Genomic DNA, 13,278 nt, shown 5'->3' on the forward strand with positions numbered 1-13,278 from the left:
GCTGGTGACCGTGTATTTTCATAGAAACTGTATGACAGTTGTACGCCAAATAAATATTGTCAAGTGTGAAGTGTACGAGCAAAGTTGCGGTTTTCACAGTGGTAAAATTAACGGAACGAGAAAAAATAGAAATTCTGTGCATGGTTGAGTTTGGTGATAGAACACGTACTCAAAGAGAAGCTGCTCAATTATTCAATGAAATCCATCCTGATCGTCCTCCGATATATCAAAAGGTGAGTAGAATAGAAGCTAAATTTAGAAAATTCGGTCATGTTAGAGATCTGCCGAAATCTGGTCGTCCTGCTCGAGATGAAAATGAACAACTTGACGTTTTGCTTTCTTTGGAAGAAAATCCATGCACTCCTCTGTCGCAGATTGGGGCAAATTTACACATGGCGAAATCTATAGTTCACCGAATAGTTAAAAAGCACAAATATCACCCCTACAAAGTTATTCCTGTGCAAGAGTTATTTGATGACGATTTCGATAGGCGAAATGAGTTTTATGAACGCTTACAAAACATGTGCAATCTAAATAATTATTTAGTAACAAATATTATTTTTTCCGATGAAGCCACGTTCTGTTTGAATGGTAGTATGAACAGACAAAATTGTCGATATTGGGCAACAGAAAATCCGCATTGGATGATGGAGTTAAACACCCAGTAGCCTCAAAAACTAAATGTGTGGTGTGGAACAGTGCGCGGAAGAGTAATAGGTCTCTTTTTCTTTGAACAGACTTTAACGGGACAAGTATATCTCGATTTTCTCCAATTTGAATTAGTTCCAGCATTACTAGCTTTATTTCCAAATCCATTGGACTCAGACTAACCTGACGAAAAACTAATTTTCCAGCAAGATGGCGCTCCTATGCACTATGCTGCCACTGTGCGTACATTTTTGGATGAAACCTTTCCCAATCGGTGGGTAGGAAGGAGAGGACCCATCGAATGACCTGCTTGGTCGCCTGACCTTACACCAATGGATTTTTTTGTGGGGATACCTCAAGTTGAAGGTATTTGTTAATAGGCCAAATAATCTAGACGTCTAAGACTAGACGAAAGCGAGAATTCGCAGAGAAGTGCGCGCCATAACTCCGGAAATGATTGAAAATGTGCAATGGGACTTTATTGATCGCCTGGGATATTGTCAAACCGTGAATGGCAACCATTTTGAACATTTAACTTAGTTTTTGTTCTTTTTTTATTTGTTACATGAATCGTCTTTTTTTCGATAACTGTTGACTTTAGGTATAGGACATGATGCATGAAACATACGTAGAATTTCACGCGAAGTTCAAAGTAGAAATAAAAAGAGGTGCTTTCACTTGAAAAAATGAAGTTAATGGTCGTAATTTATTTTTGAGCAACGCTGTATATACAAAGTTCACGTACAAAAATGTGCAACTTAAAATAAAAATCGACGGGTCCGATTTCTGGGAATCAAGTTAGATCCCAAACTCTCCTGGCACGATCATGCAGACACCAGAATGAAGAAGGCCACCTGCGCGCTATGGACCTGCAGGCGAACTTTCAGCAATACCTGGGGTCTGTCTCCTAAGATCCTCCACTGGATCTACTCGCGCATTGTGAGACCTCTTCTGACATACGGGGCAATCGTTTGGTGGCCATGTACGGAGAAAGCGAAAATTCGTGCTCAACTGGACAGAGTCCAACGTCTTGCATGTCTCAGCATAACGGGTTCCATGCGGACGGCGCCAACGAGAGCGCTTGAGACTCTGCTGAGCCTTCCCTTCTTTGGACCTCGTTGTGCAATTCGAGGCAATGAGGACTGCGTACAGGCTATACGTCCTCGGCTAACTTCGTGCTGGTGAAACCGGTCACGCAAAAATGTGGTCACGGGCCATACAGGAATGTCCTCTCCTTCTGATGGGCAGTGACTGCATGGCGCCAATGACTGTGGACTGCGAGTAATTCGTGACGCACATTGCAGGCAGAGAGGAGTGACAGCATTCCAACAGACCTGCATTGCTAAATAGGGGGACCATCTGGTACACAGGTGGCTCCAAAATGAACAACAGAGCTGGATCAGGGCTTTGTGGTGGGATCCCACATACCAGTAGGGCATACTCGCTGGGGAAGCACGCCACTGTCTTCCAGGCCGAAGTATTCGCTGTATTAAAATGCGGACAGAAAATCCTAAGGTGCGGACACCGCAATACAGTCGTATCAATATGCTCAAACAGCAGAGCTGCCATTAAGGCTATCACGGCCGCAAAGGTAAGCTCCAAGCTTGTACTAGAGTGCATAAAAGTCCTGAAAAAACTGGTACAGGTTGGCTGCAGGGTTTAGCTCGTCTGGATACCTGGCCACGCAGGCCATGCAGGCAATGAGGAAGCGAACTCTCATGCCAGACTGGGATCCGCGAATGTGCCGATGGGGCCGGAACCCATAGTTGGTATCGCCAAATGCGTTGCGGTCGCGTCAATGAAAGGTCTGCTGGACACGTGGACCCACTGAAGATGGACTGAGTTCCCTGGTATGAGACAGGCCAAAGCGCACATAGGTGGGCCCTCTGCCTGTCTCACCAAAAATCTACTACGCCTAAAAAGTCGCGAAATTCGGCTAGTGACAGGTCTTTTAACCGGTCACTGGCACTTAAGAAGCCATCTCCATACTATCGGTATTGCGGACAACCCGGAATGCCGATGTTGCTGTGAGGAGGATGAAACCGTTGACCATGTAGTCGGAGAGTGCCCAGCACTCACGCGCGCCAAGTTCAAATACTTGGGTAACACTTTCAGTGTACCGAGTGAGTTTAAGTCCTTCAGACCAGAGAGCCTTATCGGTTTCTCTAAGGCCGTTGGGCTCTGGTAAACCTCGGTGGGGCATGACGGGTCCATCAGGAGACCTATATGCACAACTGCCTTGGCAGCCCACTGTTTCGACAATTCAGTCATTCAAGATATTTAATGTAATAATTTACTACTACATTTTATTAAATTCAGGTGTCAAATTTTTGACAGTTATTTTGGCAAATAAAATAATTAAATGTACATCATCGTAAAGGTCTTGAAAAGATAAGAGAGGAAACCAAAAACCTTTTTTTTTTCTAAGTTGAACAGATTCAGAACTACAGCCTCTTAAATTAAAAAAAAGTCAATTTTCAACTATTTTTGTTTTAAAAATAGTTAAATAAAATATGACGTATGATACCTTAAACTTTTTCATTTTTTGTGTAGAACCTAAAAATCAAATAATATACAGGTTGTTCCATTAAAAAAAATATATATCTTGAAACACCCTGTATATCAAGCAACTAATTTTAAAAGATACTTCCGGGACGCCTCTTATATTCCAAATTTCTTTTACCCTGTAGTTTAGCCTTAATATTCCGTGTCGTATGTCGTGAAGAGCCCTGAATATTTATATTTCTTAATTCACCCTGTATTAAATTTAATTACATACAATAATAATATTTTACCAAATCTTTAAGGCTCCTGTTAAATGTGTATACTTACGAGATAGGTGCCCGTCTTTAAAGTAATTAAATAAATATTGTAGTCTTGGTACTTCAAAAAAAGGAGGAGGGTGGTTAGAGGGTGGCTTTTTTATATATGTAAGGCATAAATTCTTCAAAACATAGTAACTTTTATTGTTTTCATTGGATTGGGACAAAAGCAGGCCAAGACTTTTTGCTAGCGACCATAATAACACCATATAATTCTATTTGCAATTAATAAAGTTTTTGGAAAAATAAAAAAACGCAAATGTCCGCAAAATGTGATATATTTCTTTCGATTGTAAACATTTTGAAGAGCTTATATGAAAAAAATTATAAAACAGTTTTGCACAGTTTTTTTGTAATCCTTAGATAAGAAGAATAAAAAAAATTACCAGTTTTTTAATTTTTTTTCCATACTGCCGCTTACTAAATTTTTATTTATATTTTAAAATGTTGTTTAAAGTTCCAATAATAACTCAAAAAAAATTAACCTTAAAAGAACAATTACTAATAATTAAAAAAATAAATCAAAACTAAAAGCCTTAATATAAACAAAAATATTTTTCTTTTTTTCGTATTTTTTTCTTGTCGAATATATAAATAAAAAAAAATAAAAAATACTTTTATCGTCTTTTATAGGTATTTCCCTAAACTGTAAATTTTGAATTTTGTTCATTGTACAAAACACTGTGCGTCGTCCGTCGTCCGTGATGCGGTACTAACGCATCGTGTATCGCCTCCCATTTAAACCTTTGTGTTGTCGTACCAATGCGGTACCGCTGCGTTTCTACCGCATCCGTTAAAACCGAATCGTGTATACCCGCACTAACTATGCATTAGGGTGGAGCGAAAAAAAAATTTTTTGAAACTTAAAATGCCTATATGCGGAAAAGTTGCGTTTTGTTATCACAAATTGGTGTGCAAAATTTCAGATATCTACGACGTCACCTTTGGCTGCCCAAATGACCTTGAAAATTGGCTTTTTTATATTACGCGGGCACGTAACAGTCTCTATATAAAATTCGCTGTCCGACTTCCGTAAGTGTTCGTTTTTAATCGTATTACGCTTCGAGACAATGAGACGAGGGCGATTTAATGTGTAATTCTTTTTAGTTGATGCTGTGGTTTCATACGCGCCGTTCGAAAAAATTGAAACTACTTTGCCTGCAATTACTCCAAGAGAACTTAGTACCGACCAGCAATACCTTTATGAAATCTGTACTGCAATTTCAACAGGAAACATTTCTTTGAGTTTTTCGCAGAGAGGGCCAGGAAAATTGAATCATTCCAGGTGGTTAACTACAGCCAATCGAATTTTGAGATTATATGTTGGTACCGAAAATCCATCAACAAATCTTAAAATTTTAACGCAATATATCGCACATGTAATCCAAAAGTGTCACTATACGAAAAATGTAAATTTTTCAGGAGAGCAATTTAATGTTTTCTGCAAAATGGAAAGATAAATAACGGTGATTATATTGATAATAAATGAACGATTTTTTTATCACAGTGAACGATGTTTTGGCTTTAACCATTTTACTAAACAGAAATGGAAATTAAATTCTTTTATTTATTTATTTTTTAGTTTTTTGATTTATAGTGTCACTTTTCCATTTATTATCTGCAATATTTTTAGAATTTGTCAAAATTTTTTAAAACCATAAAATTAAAAAAAAAAATAGAAATATATAGAAAAGCATAATATTATTATATTAAATGAAACATGAAACATTTATTTTTACACACAACTGCTTGAACAAAAAATGATGTAGGTAGGTACTTCTAAAAAATATTTTTTATCTTAACTACTAACTTAACTTAAACCGACCATCTAAATGACCACTTATGCACCGCGAACTTAACCATAGCTTAAAATTTAAACCATCACTGTTGTTTTCCATTCAAATTCATACAAAATAGCTGTCGTTTACGTTTAAATTTTAAACTACGATTAAATTTACACTGTGCCAATAAAACTTTACATCACTGATACAGAAATGGCACTAAAGCCAAATTAATGGCTATAAAAACAACTGCAAAAACAAAAAATTAATTCCTAAAACAAAATATTCAAAAACCTGGTAAATACAACATAAACACAACTTTAAATATGGCCAGCTTCCATTATGAAAAAACAAAATATTTTCGTTCGGTAAATTAAATATAGTGGGTAATTACCATTACAAAATATTATTATAAAAGGAGTGTACATAGCATTGAGGTATTAAGGAATTTTCAATAAGACTTTTGATGTCTTGTTTTTTCGATCGGACAATTTTAATATTTCTGTGTAAAGTTTATTTAATTAAAAACTTTTGCGATTTTGACGTGTTGAACGAGGCGCCGAACAACTAATTTGCTTAAAAGTTTGGTCACTGTATGAAGTTTTGTAATATATTTAAATTTGGGTTTGGCTAAACCGTCACTAAACAAAAAATTTCACTATTGCTCGCCACGAGCGTATTAATATTGCGTAAGCCATAATGACACTTGCGACATCTAGAGGTCTCTAATGTAATTATTCAAGATATTTTGTATAGTGACATTGTTGCCGGTGTGGTTCGGAAGAGTTTTATTGTAAAAAGTACATTTTGCAAATATTTTGTATAGTGACACTTTTGGATTACATGTGCGATATTATGAAAGTGTATGCTGTTTCATGGTTTGAAATAAAATCTAAACCTTCCTGTAGGCATGGCAGCAAACATGTTTTTGGAATTATTCAAAAATCCAGATTTTTATCAGAAGAAATTAGAAATATTATTGATCCTGTCATTCAAAGAAACGGGTACTTCGCTCACCCAGAAAACATGTTGTTAGCTATGCTCTCTGATAGTAGAAAAGCAGTAAGAGAATTAAGTTTAAGAAGACTGCTAAAATGTAGACAACACAAGCCATTAGGACTAAAAGTACGTGAGTTTAGGGTACCCTTATTAAATTTCAAGGCCACAGACTACATTGACCTAATTGATTGGCAGTCGATAACAATTACCAAGCCTCCCCTTACAGTGTCGATTTCCGATAGCAGCCTTATGGAAATTATCTTAGAAGTTCCAAGTGAAATTGACATTTTAAAGTTTCCATGCCATTCACAAGCAGTGGAACGTTGCGTCAAATTGGTAACTGAAGCATCAACTGCAGTCTGTGGCTTTGATGCACGTGATGGTTATATAAGGTCCAAAATAGCTTCTAGAGTCGCATTGCCAATGTTTGAAACAAAAAGTCAATATTATAAAGTTTTAGAGAACTAAAAAAATTATGAGCATATATAGTGGTGAAATGCGGGCGAGCGGGCGGTTGGAACTCGAGTTGCAGCCTCCTCCACGTGGTGAGTTCTGGGTTATTTTCTTTTAAAAAAGTAGTTTCAATAAAGTTTTAAAAGGAAATAAGCGAAGAGCTGCATAGAAATTTGGAAAAATGTTGATTTTTTTTAAATATTCATGCCTCGTTGGGCAGCCAAAGATAAGGTCACACCAAACCCAGATTTTGCGCAGTAATCAGCGGTTTGAAAAGGCAACTTTTTCAAATATAGGCATCGCCATATCTCACAAATAAAAAAAATCGGCTATTTTCACTCCACCCTACTATGCATCTTTTAGAACTTGGTTGTGATATGTCTAATGTTAACATGTTTTAATCTATTTACGTGTTTTTTTTTTGTGTGTTTTAGACTTATTTTAATTAGTAAATTAGAGTAACTGTGTTGTGTTGTTTTGATTTTAGTGACATTTTTTTTTTAATTTTAATTATAAACTATACTTTATGCTTTGTTTAAGATATTTTTTTTATGTTAAAACAATAAAACAATATTTGATTTGATTTGTTTTAGACTATCCCTAAATAATGGTAACTAAAAGCAATATCGCCCTGTCTGGTTTGAGAACCTCTTCGTCTGGTATAAAACAGAAAACTTTACATCTACAATTCTGCCGATTGATCTCAAAAATGCTGTAAAATGTAAAAATCCAAGATGCAAATTGAAGAAAAATGTGACCTATGTTTGTGTTTTACGGGTAGTAATAATTGCCTCAAAAGTTTTCATTTACGTTATAATGAGTAGTGATTTAGTCCCGATGTCCAATGTACCGGACATCTTTTTTTTTTACTTTTGGGTAAATAAAAAATTTCCACAGAAGTCAGTGACTGTACTAAAAGTATTAAAACAGCTAAATATTAACCTCATGTTACTTACTACCCTGTATTTAAAAAGAAACGTCGGGTCGCAATTAATTAAAACCGCATACCTAATCCTGTATAAAAAAGGCAAAAAATAAACCATTTAAATTGCTCGGGAAATCCGAAAACTTATATGAACATGCACTTTAAAAACAAAAACGGTTTTCCTCGTCCTGTCTACATTCGAATACGAGCAATATCTCCAACGTCAATAGAGATTTACGGACTTTCATCGCCCAAATCCGCTTAAAAATTGCATTTTTCAGTTTCCCACAAAACGTTCGCGGCGTTTTGAACATTTTTTATTCATGCTAGTGTTTGTATACAGGGTGTGTTGGTTTTAATTATTTCCACTAATGGCCATCTCGGTCTGATTAAAATTCTATTTTTCAATTTAAAACATCAGAGATAATTGTAAAAATTGTTTAAAATATTTATATTGTAACGAAATGCAATAATACATTCCTACTCTTACTGCAAGAATAATTTTTTATATCAGGAACACACCTTTATTGACATTACGTCGAAAACTCTAAATTGACTCGCGTTGACTGTCGTTTAATTGTTTCCAAAGTAAACAACAAAATTAATTAAAACTGATTAAAATGTCACGAAAGGTGATCCCTTTTAAAGATTCATGGAATATTTTAGAAATGTTTGAAATTTTCTGCAACAGTGCAGTGGATAGAACTATAAGTAATACCAATCATTTCAAGAGAATACTGTCAGTCAAAGCAAGCAAGTAATAAAGAGATATAGAAAATATAAATTACAGGGACACACAAGACTATATCCGAAATTGGGAGCCAAATACGATTAATAAACTAGATGAACTACTTAAAACTGGTCACTATATAAATAAATATGACTTTTATTTGAGTAATTGTTATATTAGGAATAATATTAAAATAATTCTTAATATAATTAATATTAAGAATTCGCACGACACTTACTGCATGGAGCTTACTTCTTACTTCTTACGTGTTACTGCATACCGTACGGAATTTGTGAACCCACATTAAGAGGATATAATTTATAGTGTAAATGCTTTAGAAAAATCTAGGAGCATCAAAATATTGATTAATTTTTTATCAGATGTCCGAATTATATCATACAAAACATTGGTCAGAGCGACTGAAGTATCAAAGTCCCGTTTAAAGTCGTAACGACTAATAGCTAAAATTTCATTTTCGACAAGAAAATTATACATGTGTAAATACAATACTTTGTGAAAAATCTTGCCAAATGCGGATAAAATACTTTTTTAATATTTATAACTTTATAATTATTCGAATGTCATTGAATGATGAAGATTTATGAACTTTTAATAGCGCTTTCTAACAGAAATTTTTCATTGACCAGGAAAATATTTGGCCTCTATACAGCAATTGATAATGAGACATATATACAGGGTGTCCCGAAAGTATTGGGACATAGAACAGCAGTAGATTCCTTATACGTTAAAATAATGTGATTGAGGTCAACTTGCCTCATCCTAACTTTAATAGTCATTGAAATACAGGGTGTCAAAGTATTATTTGATTTATAGTTTTTTTCTCATAGGTCCTGAACCAATTGACATACTGACATGAAATTTAAAACATACGAGTCTTTTAAAAAGAAAAAGAAAATTTCGTATACAGTTTTCGATAGAGGGCGTTCGTTGCGTTAGTTTTTACTTTTTTAGAACTCCTAACTTGTTTTTTTAGCCCCGTGAATCAGTTTAAAAAGTATCCAAATCAATTCCTTTTTTAATTTTACATAAAAAATGTATACCTTATTAAAGTCGCTAAGAGCAACCGTTTTCGACATAATCACCATTTTTCAAAAAAATGTTTAAAATAATATTTAAAAATGCCTGTTCTGGGCCGTCCAAAAAATATTTCCCAAGAACAGAAAGAAGAAATTTTAGTCCGCGTAGCAGAAAATCTTGGGTTAAGAACCAGGTGAATAGCGGCAGCTACGGGTGTAAGCAAATCATGTGTTGGTAAAAGTACTTTAGAAAGAAGGCCTCTATCCATACCACTTTACACCAGTTCAGTGTTTGATCCCACAAGATTTGCCATCTTGCCAGCCAGAATGCAGTTTTGTCGTCAGTTCAAAAATATGCAAAACTCGGATTCAATGCTTATTAGAAGAGTGTTATTCACTGACGAGGCTACATTTACTAGCCGCGGCGTATTTAACTTTAGAAATGCTCATTTCTGGGATACTGAAAACTCCCATTCAGTTGTCAGTCGTCATTTCCAGCATGAATGTAAAGTTAAGATTTGGTGTGGTAAACATATAAAAGGCCCCCATGAACTACCACCTAATTTGAATGGAGACTCGTACTTAAATTTCTTACGAAATGAACTTGGAGGTTTTTTAGAAGATATACCATTAAATGTTAGACAGAACATGTATTTTATGAAAGATAAGGCGCCAGCGCATTTTTCTCGACAGGCACGCAATTACCTTGATGAACAATATCCCGAACGTTGGACTGGCCGTGGAGAACCTTTGCTTTAGCCTGCATGCAGTCCAGACTTAAACCCCATGGACTTCTGTATTTGGGGATATTTGAAATCAATTGTTTATCATAGTCCTATAAATAATCTAAATGAACTTAATGTAAACATTGTAAATATTTTTTTTATTTAGTAATTATTCTAATTTTACATAAATATCAATAATCTTAGGTATTAATTTAATTTTATTTAGGATTGCATTGGTAAAAATGTACTAACTATAAGTCATTCACATAATATGAAAAATTTAAAAATGCAATTATTTCGAAAATGGTTGCTCATAGCCACTTTAATAAGGTATACATTTTTTATGTAAAATTAAAAAGGGAATTAATCTTAATACTTTTTAAACCGATATACGGGGCTGAAAGAAAGCTAGGGGTTCTAAAAAAGTAAAAACTAACGCAACGAACGCTTCCCTACCATAAACACGAAAACGTATACGAAATTTTATGTTTCTTTTTAAAAGACTCGTATGTTTTAAATTTCATGTCAATTGGTTCAGGACCTATACAAAAGAAAAAAACGATAACTCAAATAATACTTTGACACCCTGTATTTCAGTTACTATTAAAGTTAGGATGAGGCAGGTTGACCTCAATCGCATTATTTTGATGTAAGGAATCTACTATTATTCTATGTCCCATTACTCTCGGGACACCCTGTATATATCTCAATAAAAGAACTGCAATATAAGAACACTGTAGGTGAAATTTGGAGGAATTTTCGTCACAAAATACAAAAGGTATATTTTCTGTATTTTTTTGGTCTAAAAATATTTGGTCATTGTAATGTACTAGGCTGCCATTTAGATATTCTATTTCGATATATATAACATAGCATATACATATAACATCTTAGTTTCAGTCCCAGTTTCAGTTAAAATACATGTTCAATTTTTGTAATAAGAAAAAGTTCTCATAGTTTTCATCACATTCAATAAATAAGCCACCAGAGTGCCAAAGTCTAATCAAGTTCTAATGATATACTCTAAATTTAGTAAACTTTTGAGAAGTTTGGAACTTATTATAATCAGTCTCATTTCTATTCAAGATTGGAACTTAAAGAACCTATTTCCTTATATAATATTCAACCATAATAAAGGTTCTTGCCAAGAAGCAAGGCTGCATGATAAGCTCCCTACGCAATGGCGATGGTGAGTCTACAACCACAGGGAAAGAAATACTGTCCGAACTTTTTCCGGTACATTTTCCTGGGTCCATTATCAAAGATGATATAACTGCCAGTCAGGGCAGTACAGAACGACGTCAATATAAAGTACATCGACAGTACTGGCAATCTCCAAAACAGTTGTGATATATGAAGACGTCTCAGCTCATTTGAGCCCTACAAATCTGCTGGCCCAGATGGAATCATTCTAGATGCAAGAAGAACCAGACGTATTAATAAATAAACTGACTGAGATATTAAGGGCAAGTCTAGCTTTTGGATATATCCCTTTAAGATGGGGGCCGGTACAGGTTGGTTTTTATACCCAAGCCCGAAAAAACTGACTATTATTAAGCCAAATCTTCAAGCCGATCAGTCTTATGTCTTTTTTTCTGAAGAAACTAGAAAAACTGTTTATCAGACACAATAGGGACGGACCATTGGTTGAAAACCCTCTGATGCAAGACCAATGTGCTTACACCCCAATATACAGAGACTGCGCTGCATAGGCTCGTAACTATGGCAAAGAAGACTCTGAAAACCAAAGAGAAGTTACTAGCTGCCTTCCTGCACGTTAAACGAGCTTTTGACAATACACCGTTTGAATTTATCACAAGGATTACAGGAAAACTTGGAATAGATGCGAGAGCATGAAGGTGGATAGACTGCATGCTTTAAAAATTAATACAACGGAGAAAGAAAGAATGCAAACTGCTCTGAACATCATGAAAAATTGGACAGAGAGAGGTCTTAAGATCACACCCTTAAATCCAAAATTGTACCATCTACCAAAAGATGAAAGATTGAGGATCTTGGCCACTATTCTTGCATGGCAAAGAAATTCCTATGTTGGGTTGGGTTGGGTTGGGTTGGGTTCCTATGTTGGGAGAGATAAAATATCTGGGAGTTATCTTGTACTCAAGATACTTAAGCTGCTACCCACAGCTCGACAAAGTATGGGCAAACCAACATAAGCTAACCTGACGATTAGAGCCCAAAATGGCACACTGGATCTATACCAGAGTAGTAGTGCCCACTATAACTAATGTGGCCAAAACCCTATAAGTAGAAGCAAGGCTTAAACAAAATACAGTCTGGCATTTCTAGGCATAACAGGAACCATAAAATCTACACCAACCGCATCCATGGAAGCCCTTCTTAAATTCACACCATTACACCTGGTGCTTCAAGGAGAAGCAAAGCTGGGACTGGAACGAATGAGAAATAACAGTGAATCTAACTTGACAGAAAACCAAAGAATATCACGAACTGTGAGGCAATCATATCAGAAATGATTTCGGATCATAAGGTTCCAGAGTATTGCTTCTACATACCATTCAAAGTTGAATATCCAATTAGAAAAGAATGGAGTGACAACAACCGCAAACCAGACGAAGATCTTATTTAGTACACACTTAAAACATTGAAATACTAAGGGTACAGAGATGTATCCGAGACCGACAAGGGAATGGGAGCTGGATTTTTTGGAAGAAAACCTGAGCTTTATGCTCCGCATACATCTGCTTGGAAGACATGCTACAGTTTTTCAGACAGAATATTTGCGATATTAGCTAAGGAAAACATTAGGAGAACATACACTAATAAGCAGATCCTAATAAGATTAAAACCAAGAAAAAAAAACATTCAGTGAGATCAGGGACTGGGTGAAAAGAAAACATCAAGTTCATTGGACAGAAAAAAGAGAAAACCCATTTAGGAACCTAAAATAGACGAGTAAATTACTAGGGACTCCTTACATTTGGGAGAACAAACTCAGAACACTTATAGATATCAGAACAGAACACATGGTCGTTAAAGAACATCTGAATGGAATTGAAGTGTATAACGAAGACCTTAATTGCCGATTGTGCGAAAAGGAACCAGAAACAGTCCGATAAAGGCAACAAATATTTGAGAGAGACACTGAACCTAGAAGCACTAGTACAGTACCACAG

At 35.4% G+C, this 13,278-nt stretch overlaps 1 protein-coding gene across 1 annotated transcript in view; it reads right to left on the reverse strand.

Moving 5' to 3' along the window:
* LOC126733612 (orexin receptor type 2-like) overlaps nucleotides 1–13,278 on the reverse strand; it is a 228,105-nt gene that overhangs the window by 147,441 nt on the left and 67,386 nt on the right. The gene's annotated exons all lie outside the window — the stretch shown is intronic.

This window comes from Anthonomus grandis, chromosome 2 (genome assembly GCF_022605725.1).
Source record: "Anthonomus grandis grandis chromosome 2, icAntGran1.3, whole genome shotgun sequence".
In the NCBI taxonomy this organism is placed as follows: Eukaryota; Metazoa; Arthropoda; class Insecta; order Coleoptera; family Curculionidae; genus Anthonomus; species Anthonomus grandis.